Here is a 15,953-nt window from a genome sequence, read left to right on the forward strand (position 1 = left end):
CTCCCTGTGAATATATATAAACAAACTTTATTACAGTAATTCAGTAAATGTTTTCATTATACAATTTATTAACCCAACAGGTGCTGTGCATATACAGCTCTGGGAAAAAATTAAGAGATCACTCTTTCAATATTTTCAGAGTTTTTTCTAAATGGACTATTTAAAGGTATATGTCATAACCACAGAAGTGTTGGGTTAATGCATTTTCAAAAATCCTGTGATTTACAGAAATTTAGTTATCTTTAGATTTTAAATATTTCATTGCTTAAATTTCAGTGCTGGAAATACACGTAATCTTTATGAGTAAGGGATAAGGTACAGGAAGCCGGTTGTTATTGCAGAAATATTATTTCGCAATAACAGCCAGCTCCTTGTACATTATCCCGCTTATTACACGGCTGCTTGCCACATGAGGAAAAAACCTGGATATGAAATGTGAATTTGAAATATTTATAAGTTAATTTTTACCAAATGCAGACCTGCTGCGAGGAAAAGCCGTTTAATTTCGACATTTGAAACGACATTCAAATGTCACGAACAGGCAAGTTGGTTTAATCATTTGTAAATATAATGTCATACATGTTATTAAAATACATATTTTTATTTGATTTGTCAAAAATAACTTGTCAAAATGATTTGCCTCATCCGGGCTACCGTGTTTTTCGCGGTTATTATCTGGGAATAACAAACCTGTATATGTCGCGACTGGCCCATCACAATCTAGCATTTTAACGAGCCGTGTAATAAATCAAAATAAGGTTTGCTAATAACTTGCATGAAAATGGACACTGATTAGAATAACCAATTAATAATTAATCCCAAATTTATTAATAGGATTAATGAATATAACTGGTCATGAGAACGTCAGAGTTTTACCTTAAATATGGATCGTCATCTAGGTTAACTGAGACCCCCCCATTGCAAACATCTTCAGTGGAATGACTAGGCTTAAGTTCAGATCCCTCAAACCCACGTTCAGCTTCCCTCCTTTTCTTCTTCCCAAACAGACGACGGAATGGCTGGAATTTGCCCTGCCGTCGCCGCTCTGGTAAAAAGTGGGGTCAGGAGGGCAGGAAGAAAATAATCCAAGTTATCAAGGAAGCCAATGCTAACTTTATCATGTCTATACCTAAATATAACCATGCAATATTAAATTGTATGAATGAAAAGAAATACAGAAAGATCAGAAATCCCCTGTTATTAAAGTTCCCAGATGTGCTGTTTCTACATCCTGTAAAGTCAAAGCCCATTGATATTGAACTGGCATGATGGAACTAAAGGAAACAAGCCAACCATTGAATGCCAACTGCTAAATAAGCACCTTTAGATAATGTGATCACCTGTAATATAAAGTGTTTATGAGAAGAGGTTTAACAGAAAGTCTTGATGTAATCCATTTCAGCTTGTAAAAGTGATTTTGAGATGTTCTTCAGACCTCCAATGAAGTCATTTTTCAATGAATTAGTTGAAAGCCCACAAAGATAGATATTTCTTAAGATATTTTCCACAATTTTAAATATATTTCTAAGAAACATTATAAACAATCCTTGAATTTAGAGTGTAAATCAGATATTCATAACATTCACTTTAGACAAACAACCAAGCAATACATATTGTACAGCTTTGTAACTTATTCATAAGGATGTTGCATAGGGATGCTGTAGGTTCGTAACAGCTCCTCAAAGTTTAATTTTGATCTACTCTAAACATCATAGTTTTTCCTTGTTGCTCATTGGCGTGTTTGTAAAGCGGTGTTCTTGGTAAATTTGCCTTAAAACAATATGTGTTGTAAAACATGCAATACAAATAAACTAAATCATGTCAGTCTTGCATTATCCGAAAAATTATCCCATCCTGCCATTTCTGACTACAAATCAATCATCAATGTATAAACAGCTAAGTCCGTGGAAAACCACATACTGTAAACACATTAAAGATAAAATGTACAGAAAAATCTATCTTCCTACCTATTTAAACGGAAAACTCCAGATGCAAAGCTTCCCTGACATAATTGTGTCATGGGTTTTCCTTGTAGCTAAAATGGATGATAAGAGAATGGACCTTTGGTTTGTAGGGTTTGCTATGGAGAGGCTGCACCTCCTGAGGCCAACAAGTTATAATGAATCATAAACGCTACAGAGATAAGAGCGGATGGGAAATAAACTACATACAAATGACTGTAATCGTAAAATATCACTGCAAGTGTCACGCAAGTATCATATTTAAGGGAAGGTTTAAGGCTGTGGCTCTTTTTGACTCATAAGAAGCCATAATACTTTTTTCCAGTAGCATTCTGGGATGGGTGTGCGTATACTATATCAGACTTTTAAAAAGCAATGAATGTTTTAATTTTTTTACTTTTTATTTAAGCTCTAAAGTACTATATGCATGTGTTTATGTGTACCCTACACTTAATGTCTGTTGTTCGTAGGGGCTCCTGGTGAAACGCCTGGTGTGACGTGGCCATTCTACACCACAAAGTGGATCTGTTACAGGCTAAAAGTGGAATGTAGTGTGGAGTTACACAGTAAGCATGTTACTGCTAAAAACACAATGGAACATAAACAAAGGAAGCAGAAGTCCGTGGCCACTTGGATGTAGCATTCCAAAGTTAAGGGCGTGATGATAGTGTTAGTGGTAGTATAAGATTTCCTACAAATGTTATTTCTATCTTGTATTGACTGTAATCTCCCTCTAAACTGCTGCATCCCCATTTCTCGGGCCACAATGTTGTGCTGCAGGCGTCCTCACGCACTGAGGCATATAATGTGAGTGGACACCAGCTACATTAAGTTCCTCAGACTGGACTGTTCTTCTCCCTCTTTAACACACATAAGAATACTTAACCTTGCTTCTCATACTCAAATCTACTCAAAAATGTTACAATACAGTCCTTGTTTTTGTCCGTCTGAACCTGAGTGCTCCACTCCAACAACAAATGTTAGTGTTTGTGCATGATTATTCATTATCATATCATAATTATCATAAATAATAACAATTCAGAACTCAGTATGTCAATTTGTACTTCCGCTGACAATATTTTTACAGGCCCCACCACAACAATGCACGTGTGCATACTTTAAATGCATCTAAAATAAATGTAAGGTTTTGATTTGATGATGTTTCCTGAACATTCACAAGTTGTCTTTGAAATTTGTCTTGAGAAAGCCGCGTGGGCCTAAGGGGTCGGTTTCTTTTGTCAGCAGTATTTTTGTTTCGCTGGAATAGGCTTGATATCCATAAAACAAGTTTTACTCAAACATAAAACATGCCACACACAGTCATTCTAGCTGAGAAAGAATGAAATTATTAACAGGTGGAACATTTATAGTTAAATGGCTTATAAACTTGAGAGTATACGATTTACGCAGAAGGGTGTGTATATTCAGGACAGCAGATAAAGTTTAGAAACACACAGACACAGCACACAATTCTTAAAGAGACAGTGCTGATGACGTCGTAAAAACAGATCAATTTTTAGTTTTTTATGCAGTGTTTGACTGCACTGTCACTTTAAGAGCGGGCCCTCGGAAAGATCCTCTCTCTGTTTTTCTGTTTACCTGGGCCTTCAGATACTGTTACCTCTACCTGCACCTCAAGCTTAGCCTCCTTACTGTCCATCGCCATGGATACGACAGGCTTTGTCTGCAGCAAGGATAGAGGGGGGATAAGCATGAACAGAGAGATTTGTCATTGATTTGTTTGTGTGTGCAAGTCTGAAAAGAAAATAGGGGGTATATTAATAGATATTAAAAGCTCATGAGGCTTGATTGTACGTTTTGTTTTCCCTTTTCACTCTCAGTCTTTATTTGTTTGTTTTATAAATAATTCTCTGTTTTAAGGCCCATTAGAATCACTCCACTATGACATTTTTTTTTCCTGGATTTCAAATTTAAGAATTATGCGATATCACAAATATGTCAAAACAGTTCATGCTGAACACAGTGTGTGGATGCAGTCAGTATTTGTTATAAACTCAGATTTCTTAATAATGCAATGTAAACTACTGTAATGAAAAGTTTTGTGATGGCAAACTTTATAAGCTAAATTTACATAGAACAGAAGTTAGGGTTATAAATAATAGCAGCAGCAGTTTAAATATAGTTCAGAAAATAGTCAATAACACAAATTTTTGCAGTGAAATACCACATGTAAAAGCTCACCCACACATATTCGCTGTATGACAAGTTTCATGCCATAGACATGTGTGTGGGTAGCTGCACAATAGTGTGTAAATATGAGTATCATTTCGGTAAATAGCATTACAAAGACAGTAATGTGAACTGTGAACTCTACACGGGTTTTAGGGAAATATTATATTAGATAATGACAAATGTGACACTTACACGCTCTAAGAATAAATATAGTGTTGGTTGACTAAAGAAAGACAATGTATGTATTTAAACACCTAGTTGTTTATTTCCCCTTGCATGGAAAACTAGCAGAGATGGTGTTTGCAATGTTTTCGTTTACGATTTTTCTTTTGGATACATTAAATTAGTTTCTAAATATTTACAAAAAAAGACAAATTGTGAAGATATATGGAGAATGTGGTGTTGATAGCACCCCCACACATGTCATTTCTAATTAAAGCAAGATGCAATATATAGGGAAAAACATTGCAAGTTTAATACAGAATTAACTTAAATTTTCTTATATCATCAATTTGATCAGTTATTCCTATAAAAAGTCACTACAATGCTACAGCAAAGCTAAGATCTTTTCAATTTGGGCAAGGAATTGTATTTTTGGATACGGAAGCAACTTTCTGCTCGAAACATTAAAAAAACTTTGAAGGAAAAAGCCAAATCTAAAATCCAGAATTGTCACCAGTACACAAAACTGGCAGACAAAAACCATTTGGCAACACTGCACAGATAAGCAGAGGAAACAGTACATGAATACAGTGTAACATCATAGGTTTGTATGAGCCCATTGTTTGTCTTTATGTGAGAAGACAGTGTCCTCTGACTGTTCACATGGTCATCCTGTCTGAACAGTCTCAGCTGTAAGGAAAAAACTTCACTTGAGTAGATCAGCGTGTTTATTTGTGATTCCACTCCGGATGTGTTTTTGCACATGCACCTGCGACACAACTGTACACGTGATAGTGAACTTGTGCACATAGAAACGAACTGTGAGCATCAGAGAAGCTCCAGAGTCAGACAGGGGGTTACGACAGAAACACGCAAAGCAGACGAATGCTGTGCAGCAGGAGACTTTAAAACTACCTCAGACATACATAAACAAGAGCCAAGCTACAAAAGTTACTCCATTGCTAATTTAACCAAATTCAAATGGTACAAACTAAAAGGGCAGTGCATGATATCATCACTAGATCTCATCCTTATTTTAAACATTTCTATCCCAGACCTGCCTTTGTTTGGGAACCGGAGAGCTATAAAAATATGCCTTTAGTTGGCATAGTTGGCAAATCAATGTTTCTAAATTCATAAGATATCTCATAATAACCCTCATGAAGGAATTGAAAAGCCAAGACCCTACGATGGATATGCAGTGTTGCATAAAATACATGCTATACAGTTATATTGCTGCAGTGGCTAATAGCAAAGATTTTTGTAACTAGTGCACAGTAAAGCACCACCTTTTTGGAATTGCTTTGGTTAGAAGTGTCACCTTTAAACTACACTGTAACCCTAATTTTGTTTGTACTTAAACAATCATGGTTGTCATGTTGTTGTTTTTTGGCTTTTAGTCGTTGTAAAACTATGTCAGAGATCGGAAGTATATTGTACTTGACTCGAGAAATATCTGTCCTTTTTGGACAAATTTCACTTCGCTCCATTATAACGCACACTTTTCACTCCACTTAATTTCATAAAAACTGTGTTTTTACCTTTAATAATTAAGTGCATTAAAGGAGTCATATGACGCGATTTTGTGTTTTCCTGTATCTTTGGTGTGTTACAAGTTGTTCATGCATACATAAAAACGTTGTTTAAACACATCCCCACTTTTCTACGTTAGTTCTTGAGAGGCGTTGAAGAACACCGCCCAAAATGTGTACACAAAGAGAGGAGGCGTGTCTAATCCCGCTGTAGTGTTGCTGTTGCTGCAGCCATGTCGTGGAGACGTTGTGTGTTTCATTACAAAAATAGAAATAAATAGAACTCCAAAATGCACCTGGTTCTGCACAAATGCTGCTTCTTAAAAGTTGGGCAAATACAACTTTGTAAGGAAAGTCTGACATTTCTCAATCACAGCCTGCAAGTTCGTTTTCATTATTAAAGAATTTGCAACAGACTATTCAAACGTAAGCTTTTAGTCGATCCTACAATCACAAATGAAGAAATGGTTTTATATTTACGAGGCTGAATCCATCGAGAGCTGGATTCAGTCTTGTATCCTCTGGTCGTTCTCCATTGCAGCGTGATGCTACTCAAAAAAGGTCAATATAAGTCATTATATTCAGCACCTATCTCCCCGCTGCATGCAACAAATGCCTTGTTTATAATATGTTTTATTTCCTTTTCGCATTGCGTCGCGACACAGCGTCAAAGGCTGCTCCAAAAAATATCTATAGTTAGCTGATATTTAAACCTAATATTTTTTTTAAATAAAACCTCACGATATGTTACAAAGTTGATAAATCCGATAAAACTCACACGGTACCGGTGACATTGCCAGCTGTCAATATGCTTTGAAGGCTGATGTTTAGAATATGGCAAGGGGCGTTACATCTCTGCCACATGGTGAGGAATTTGGCCAATCACAAAACACTGGGTAGCTGGCCAATCAGAGCATACAGTGCTTTTCACGATGATGAGCTTTGTTAAAAATCGAGGGCGATCCAGATATGTGGGGCACATAGGAGTTACAGTAATTCAGTGTGTGCAAACTCATGGTGTTTTTTTTTTAACCGTGAACAGCGTAAACACCCTGTATTACACCAAATACACACAGTAATGTTTGTTTTAGCCATCCATTTTGACCCCTTTAAATATATACTTTCTTGCTTTTACTCAAGTAAAATTTGATAATTTAATACTTAAATATTATAGGGCCTTAAGCTGAATTTTATTTAGGGCCCCCTCGGTGTCCCCAATACAACTATTGTCAATGCTTAATTATTAGCTTCAAATATAAATCTATATATCAAGAGCCTTGGGTCGTCTCTGAAAGGTATGATATTCAATATTTGAAAACGGAATATTTAAAAATGTAATGAGAGTAAAAAAAATGATTTACAAGCTCTTATGAATACGTACAACTCCTTCAGCATTGCTTTTTTCTAGTAATCATACATTTTTGTACGATTCACAATATAAGAATTCTTACAAATTAGGCACCTAGTAAAATACTTGGGAATTCCCTTGAGATCAGGTTCAGAATTCATGAGCTAGCTAGAGTTAGCATAATCACCTTAACATCGCACAGGTTTTACATTAGCTTCATATGAAACGGCTTTAAACACCACAAAAAGACAGATAAACAGTTTGAAATACACCAGCATACATGTATTTAGCTAGCTGGATAAAATCACAATCTGTAATATTCCATAAAAGCAAAGAGCTGCCAGTAAATCCTACACATTAAGCGGAGCGCCTGAAGCCTTAGCCTAATGCATTAAGTAGCACCATATACTATTACAGCAAGCTAGCTTTGGTGGTACAATGGTTTGGCTTGAAGGAACAGCTAAAAATCACTAAAGCAAATGGGATGGCTGAATGCACAGCGTATAGCAAAGCTGGTTTAGCCGACTGTGCTTACAGTGCTCAAAAGCACGCTTTTACCTAGTTGAGACGTGCAGCTGGATAGAGCTGCACACCACTGAAGAAAAACCTTAGGGAACATGGTTTGAACCTTCTGCACCTTGATTAACAACGCTCTGTTGCTCCTCCTGGTTGCTTAAGAAAAAATATAACACAACCATTGAATCACAGCTTAAATCTCTATATCTCAAAAAGCAGTCATAACAGACTAAATATGTCGACTGAGGCATGACAACTGATATATCTAACTGGGTGGTTTCAGGATGAATGATGAGATTTGGTTATGGAGATCAGATGAACACAGATCTTTCAGCAGTAGCTCATAAGACTTGGATGTCAGGGTTGCCTTTCAGAGCTTGACTTTAGCATCATGAGGCAATTCTGATCCAAGTGTTACTCTTATGAACTAAACCCTGGTGCAGCATAAACTGCAGTTTAGAAATACAATGTGACATATATATTATGTACTTATATAAATATATATATATATATATATATATATACACTCACCTAAAGGATTATTAGGAACACCATACTAATACTGTGTTTGACCCCCTTTCGCATTCAGAACTGCCTTAATTCTACGTGGCATTGATTCAACAAGGTGCTGAAAGCATTCTTTAGAAGTGTTGGCTCATATTGATAGGAAAGCATCTTGCAGTTGATGGAGATTTGTGGGATGCACGAAGCTCCCGTTCCACCACATCCCAAAGATGCTCTATTGGGTTGAGATCTGGTGACTGTGGGGGCCATTTTAGTACAGTGAACTCATTGTCATGTTCAAGAAACCAATTGAAATGATTCGAGCTTTGTGACATGGTGCATTATCCTGCTGGAAGTAGCCATCAGAGCATGGGTACATGGTGGTCATAAAGGATGGACATGGTCAGAAACAATGCTCAGGTAGGCCGTGGCATTTAAACGATGCCCAATTGGCACTAAGGGGCCTAAAGTGTGCCAAGAAAACATCCCCCAAACCATTATACCACCACCATAACTGCATTAATGAGAAATTGAACAGGTGTTCCTAATAATCCTTTAGGTGAGTGTATACACTCACAGGAAAAAGGTCAATATAAGTCATTATATTCAGTAACTATGTCCCCGCTGTGGTGGAACGGGAGCTTCGTGCATCCCACAAATCTCCATCAACTGCAAGGTACTTGAAAGTCTTACATGTTCCATTTCCAGATTTTCCATGCAACTCCCTCTTGCTGTGTTTTCACCCTTTGCTATGTCTGCAGTCAGAGACATGAGCAAGCTATTGAGTCAGCTTTGTGTTTTCCAAGTAATTTGTCGAGAATTGAAAAAAGCACTTGTGTGAATCTACAAATGACTTTTCCAGTGTAGACTGACTACACATTCTACGCATAAGTAAAGTAATCTATACTTGATATTATAAAATATCTCTATAGGCTAAAAACAAGAAAGACAGATGTTTTAAAATAATGAATATTTCAGAGGAGGATTTGTAAAAATTATGTGATGAGAAATATAGTTTATTTACATATATGTGTCATTCATCACACCACAGTATGTTTTTTTGGCTTGATATTTAATACAAGTATAATATATAAAAGTTAAAACACAAACAATGAAAACAAGCAGTTATCATTGAATGTGTATCCAGTTATTTTGTTGGACAATGAACAAGACACAAAGAGCCTTTGACAAAATAATATCGGTTTCATAAACAGAAGCCTATTGTAACGCGCTCATGCTACACGTCGCATTTTACAAGCAAAGCTTGATCACATATATAGTCAGGGGAGTACGCAAAAAAAAGGCTTACCTGGTAGTCGTTTTATCAAGACAAGCGGATAGTATGTACGTGTGTACGCATGTGTGTCTGTTCCACCTTCCTGCTGTTACTGTGGAGCTCGAGTATTACCTCAAGTCAGGTGTCACATTGCACAGGTGCAAAGAGAACTCATGAATGCTTATGGTGGCGTGTGTGTCAGTCTGTGCACAATGCACATTATAATGACATATATTCAAATGAAGACAAATTCACATACATGTTCCTAATAGTGTGAAAACAGATGAACATCCCCATAAAACTCGAACAATGTGTTTTTGTGCGTTCTCCACAAGCAGCTGGACGATGTTTGTTCCCATGATCGCTAATGTGTGAGGGCATAGTCGCCTGTGTCCTAGATGTGTTTACACACGTGATGACAAACAGTGCTTGAATGTCCGAATGTGTCCAAGAGAGGAGAAAGTGGGAGATGATGGCGAGGTAGTGTGCCGCCTCATACTGCGGTCTCTGTTGCCGCTCACAGAATGCAACTTTGTTCATCGGCCAGCTTACTAGGGCAGCAAGAACAGACGTCCATTGATCATTTCAACTGCCCAACTGGCACAAAGACGACGCTATGACTATGCTTGTCTGTTTGTGTATTGTTTTAACATTTTCAAAGGAGCAAGATTAACTAAATAGAGAGTTTTAGTATATCAATAAGAGCAAAACTGTCACTTACAGTATAACCGTGACGTTAACTGCACTGTCTGGGTCACTTATGTTGGCTACAACATAATTGTGGATCTCATAGGGTAATATGCAGTCTCAGAGGACACCAGCGCTTAGGGAGTTATCAAAAAACGATTAAACCTGTCATTTTTGCTGTCGTCAGCAGCACTGATGGACATGTTTACAGAGTATTAACATGATGGACTGTATTTACTTATAGTCTCTGAACATGCACTGCCTTGCAGATCTATTTAGAAAGTATTAGGATTTTTAGATGGGCAGCTTAATGAGAAGGACAACTAACTGTAAGACGTTTTTAGGTTTACTTACTGAATAGAGTAAACACTAGTGTAGAGGGATCTTAACCATACGTCTGAAATGCCCCGGACATTTTCTCCTTTTTTGAATCCAACCATCTGGGCCATGAATGCCATGTGATGTATCATTTAACGATAGACTTTCTTGCAGGTGACATGGAAAAGTCTACTTCACCATAAATTAAATTTCTTGATTCATTTATTCATCCTCAAGTTATTTCAAACCTGTATGACTCTCTTCTGCAGAACACAAAATAAGACATTTAAAAAAAAAATGATAATCCAACAACATTGGATCCCATTGACTACTGTATGGAGATGAAAAACATTTCTCAAAATATCTTCTATTGTGTTCCACAGAAGCAAAGTCATGAAAGTGATCAATACATGATACAAATTTTTCATTTTTTAGTAAACTATCCCTTCAAGAGCCCATTCTTGTTATAGAATGAATATATCTAACTTTAAGTTGAGAAAATGTGTTTGTCAAAGGTTATAAATCTACTGCATATATGTTGCGTGAATGTGTTAAACTTCAAAGTCTGTAGTCACTCTATAGCCTCATGCTGGCAGCGAACATCAACGTTTTATTAAAAACTCCCACAGAACAGACAGAAGAAAATCATAGAGGAATCAGATTCAATCTGGAAACATTACCTTTCAAGATCTATAGAAGAAATAAGCCCAGACGAGCAGCCCACTCTAATAAAACACACTACCCCGCACCATGATATCTAACAGCTTAATACGAATCCAGTGAATTCAACTTTATAGTGTCAAATGTATACATTATGATGATATTATATGTTAAAAATATGATTTCCAGCCAATTGCTAACCGGTTCTCCACTTGATCCACAGTGTGGATGAAACAAAGAACAATTTTCGGATTGTAGTGTTATGTAGTGTCTTTCAATACAAGAGTTTTAGGACTTTGTAGAACACAGAAATTAAATCGTACTAGTAGGAACCAATGAGAAAAGCTAATGTAAACTTTATGTCATCAAATTACTTGATGTATCTATTTTATTGATATATCTATTGTACATAATATAAGTGTAATAAACGTCATTATATAGGCGTCTTAGTGTGGAGTACTGTTTATATATTACAACTACACTTTTAAACAGACATACTCAAAATTAGATGTAGGACACTCTTCAAAAGAAGTTCTTCGATGCCATATAAGAACCTTTTGTTTACATAAAGAATCTTTAACATCTGAAAAACCTTCCTGTTTCACAAAAGGTTCTTTGTGGCAAAAAAAGGTTCTTTAGATTATAAAACTACGAGAGATGGTTCTTTAAAGAGCCTTTGACTAAATGGTTCTTTGTGGAACAAAAAAGGTTCTTCTATGGCATCGCTGTGAAGAACCTTTTAAGCACCTATATTTTGTGTGAAGGCCTTAAATTGAATCAATAAATGTATTGAGTGCCTGCATAAATGAAAGGTAAACACTGTCTGTAAAACAAGATAAAACATGGGTACTTCAAATATTGGTCCTAGATTAACTAGAAAGACAAGCTGTATTTTCAAGATATTTTCTGTACAACATGACCTCGTGGTTTTGCCTAAATCTGAGCAGATTGTAACAATTATTGCTGTGAAGCAGCTCTATCAGTACAGTGTTAGCAGAAAGACATACAACTAAAGGTAATGTAATTACAGACACACATTTCTGATCTGTCTCCTGTCGCTCTCTTTCTCGAATACACCTGTGTGTTAGTGTATTTGAGAGAGAGAGTCACCTTCTATTACTCAGCATAAACACTAAACACAGAATGCATGTGTAACATTCAGCACTCATCCACTAGAATCGGATAAATCTCACCTTTGTTGTCCGACTCAGAGAAACAATGTCAGCTGGCTTTCACAAAATCTTCATGCTTGTGTCTAGATCTTCATAATCCCTTTTTCCGACAACAATATCGCAGCGTCATTGTTGTCTATGGTCTGTATTGATTGTGTTTGGCTACTTGAGATTGAAATCAATCGTAGAATAAAGTCTCGTTCAGTCTTGTTGTCTGTGTGTGTTAAGTGTGGACAGGGTTTTGCTTTTATTGTGGGGACCAAAATCTATGGGTGTTCTTTGGAATGCCTTCACAAAAACAGTTAAATGAACTCCGAATCTTCCAAACGGTTTGTAAAAGTTAAAAATATAAACCTCTTTCTGTGAGGGTTATGGTGTGTAAAAAACACTTTTGTCTCTGTGTGTGCTTCACTATTCTCATCGTACAAGTCTCCGTCAAAGCAACAACAAATCAGATGAATTATTAACATTCTTTATTAATAATTAAATTTTTATTTTAGTGGAATCAGAAGGATTTGTCTGCAGGCGTTCTTTTTAAAATTCAACATCTTGATGTTTGCATTACATATACACATAATGTCTACTATCAAGGATAGAAAACCGACTAGACTTTAAAGCTTTAACTCTCAACAGCCTGTGAATCTCCACTTTCCCTGGCTGAGTGACCTACATGTCAGAGAGTGTGTGTTCTAGTATCTAGGTGACGTTTGCGCTGTTTCCATACACACATTCAATCAGTGCCCGCATAGTCCTACGTTGTTGAATGTATACTTCACAACCAGCGGTTACAGTGAGTAGTTCAGATTGCCTTCACTCTGTACATCTCTCTTTTTATTTATTTTCCAATAATATCAAAGTACATATTGTGTTACCATCCCTGAGGGCCATATTATCAGTGTCTGTCTATTCATGTTTGAATATCTGCAATCTAGGGCCATATAAAATACCCTAGGGATCAATAGAAGACTCTATATTGTATTGTATGACTGTGTCACACTACACTAGATGACAACATTATACCCACATAATGTTTAAGGGACAATGTCATATCTGTCGAGCGTCGTCTCCGTGAGAATAAATAAAGCATGCTTAATTAGGTCATAATGTGATGGAAAATAACATCCTTCCAACATGTTTAAGGCACACCCACTGTTCTCTAAAGATGTGTAACCTTATTCGGATTATTCTGTAGGATCGTCTGTCTCAGCAACAAAAGCACAGACACCCATGTCGAGCGCACTGGGCTTTTCCCCTTCACTGGTCAACTTGTATTGATGCAGCACATTTATGGATTAATATTAATTGGCCTTTTCATGCATTATTTACGGTGGGAGCAAGGCCTCAGGAACAGTTTCTCTGGCTTCCTCATCTAGAACGCACAAATCTCCAGGGTGTCTTAGGGGAACTCAACCCCAACCCGAGGTCAGCAGTAGACTTCAGTTCCTGTTTTAAAAATGGCAGTGTTTCAACTTCAAATGGCAGACGTTAGGATGTGACTGAACGAGCAGTAAGACGGCTGCTGTGTCTGTTGTGAGTTCAAAAGACAAAACATTTCTATTTCTGTTTTGTCATACTATTTTTGAGAAGGACACCCAGCTTTTCCTTCTATTCGTTTCTATACGCCTACATCATTCAGATGTTTTTATTAAACAAACACAATTGATGGTGACGAATACAAAAGACATCCATCTATTCATGCATCTTATTTAGTGGCAAGTAGGTGGAAATCAGAACGTGATCTAGTATTTTTGTCTTGCGTTAGATATTGATGTTATCCTCATATCACTTGTAACAATGTCTGAGCTGTGCTTAATGCGCAGTAAACAACTCAGACACAAGCCCCAGTTTAGTGCGTTTGTATATGGACAACACCAACAAAGAAAGACAATTTTGACATTTGATACACAGTTAGGCATTACATCATCGTTACGTCATGATGAAAGAAAATTGGGCCAGACGCTGTCTAATAAAAATGCCTGTAGTCTAAATAAAAGACCCTTCCCATCATTTTATGCTAATATCATTTAAACATTTCTTTAATCTACGTCTGTCTTATCTTTGTAATGAGTGTTGGCCATTCGTGTGCTTTATCAAAACGGGCAATGGTAACGATGGCATTTTTGCCACAAAGGCATGCATTGTGGCAGGTAGGCTATGCATCGTGAGAGACAACGACACTGTAGCTCAGGGCACCAGCAATCGCCTGCCAGTCGCAGTTCGCATAAGCACATTATGAATGACCGACGAATTAAATGATGTATTCATAATTCAAACACAGTATCAATCCTTTGCGAGCATCTCTCAGAAATTCACAGCCTCACTTCATCAAAACGACTGTCATTCATAAATGAAAGGCAAGAAAGAGCAGGACAGACCAGGCGTATTCTCAAGAATGATGCGATGCAGACGTACAGACGGCATTTCCTAAACAATGGCAATTTTGTATCATGCATTTCAACACGAAATGCCGCTCGAGACGTTCAGTGTTGATGCCCCAGCTGCGCACACATCTGTGAAGAATGGTGGATTTCGGAAGATGGGCTGTATGAAGGTCAGTATCGCCGACAAAGCAATGCAGTTTAAACAAACGATTGATCGTCTGCAGAAATCTCCTACCTCTTCTTTGCGTGTCGCACCACAGCGATCAGTTCCGATGCTTTTGTATTATCCTCGCGGCACTCGGTATCTCCATTCAAGTCACAGCACGCGCGCTGACCTCTTTGTGTATGTGTGTGTTGCTGATGCTGCGAGTGCTCGCCTCCCTCCTCCTCCTCTCACAGACCCGCACGCATCCAGCGCCGCTTCGCACAGCTGCACGTGAAACGGGAGGGTGTGGCAGACGCCGTTAAAACACAAAACAGTCCATCTTTACCTAATGTTTCAGTCTCTGAAAGCACGTTTAATGAAATCGTAATAGACGACGTATATCAGACCTTGAAATAATCAGCCTTTGAAGTCACTAGAAACTCTCGAGAATGTCTTCGGTGACGTATGCGAATCACTTTAAAAGGTCGTGTTATTAAACAGCAAATCAGGCTACATTTAGTGCAAAAATAAACACAATTTAAATACACACACTGCACAATATTCACATCTTACTTCAGGCCAACAGAATTGTAAAGGTATTGCTTTTTTCAAGTAAAATTGTTGCGCTATTATTTAAAAGGAAGCGTTTTGTGGTCTCAAATACTATACTACCAATACGTCTAGTATTCTTTGTTAAATTACTATAAATGGCATTAATACAATCAAACACATTACAATGTGTTTCGAGTGTCCACCAGACGGCGCTGTTTCGATGGCTTTTTACTGTCATGGGAATATGCAAAGTGTTCCTAATTTCATACGTACATAGCTTCTCACCCCATACATCTGTACTCTGGAACAACAGATATATTTTGCACCGCAACCGACCTCTTTGAGGATTGGTAGGGGAGAAACATTTGGTCCATGGCCGACTTATCAACGGTCATTTCGTCAATTTTGCATCAAACATGATTTCAAACCCTAAAAATCAGACTTTTCTAAATAACATAAAGCACTACCCCAAGGTTTTGTCCTTCTAACAAGAAACATTACAGCATACTATAAAATACAACCACAATTGGCCCCACCATCAATTCA

The sequence above is a fragment of the Triplophysa dalaica genome, chromosome 13 (genome assembly GCF_015846415.1).
Source record: "Triplophysa dalaica isolate WHDGS20190420 chromosome 13, ASM1584641v1, whole genome shotgun sequence".
In the NCBI taxonomy this organism is placed as follows: Eukaryota; Metazoa; Chordata; class Actinopteri; order Cypriniformes; family Nemacheilidae; genus Triplophysa; species Triplophysa dalaica.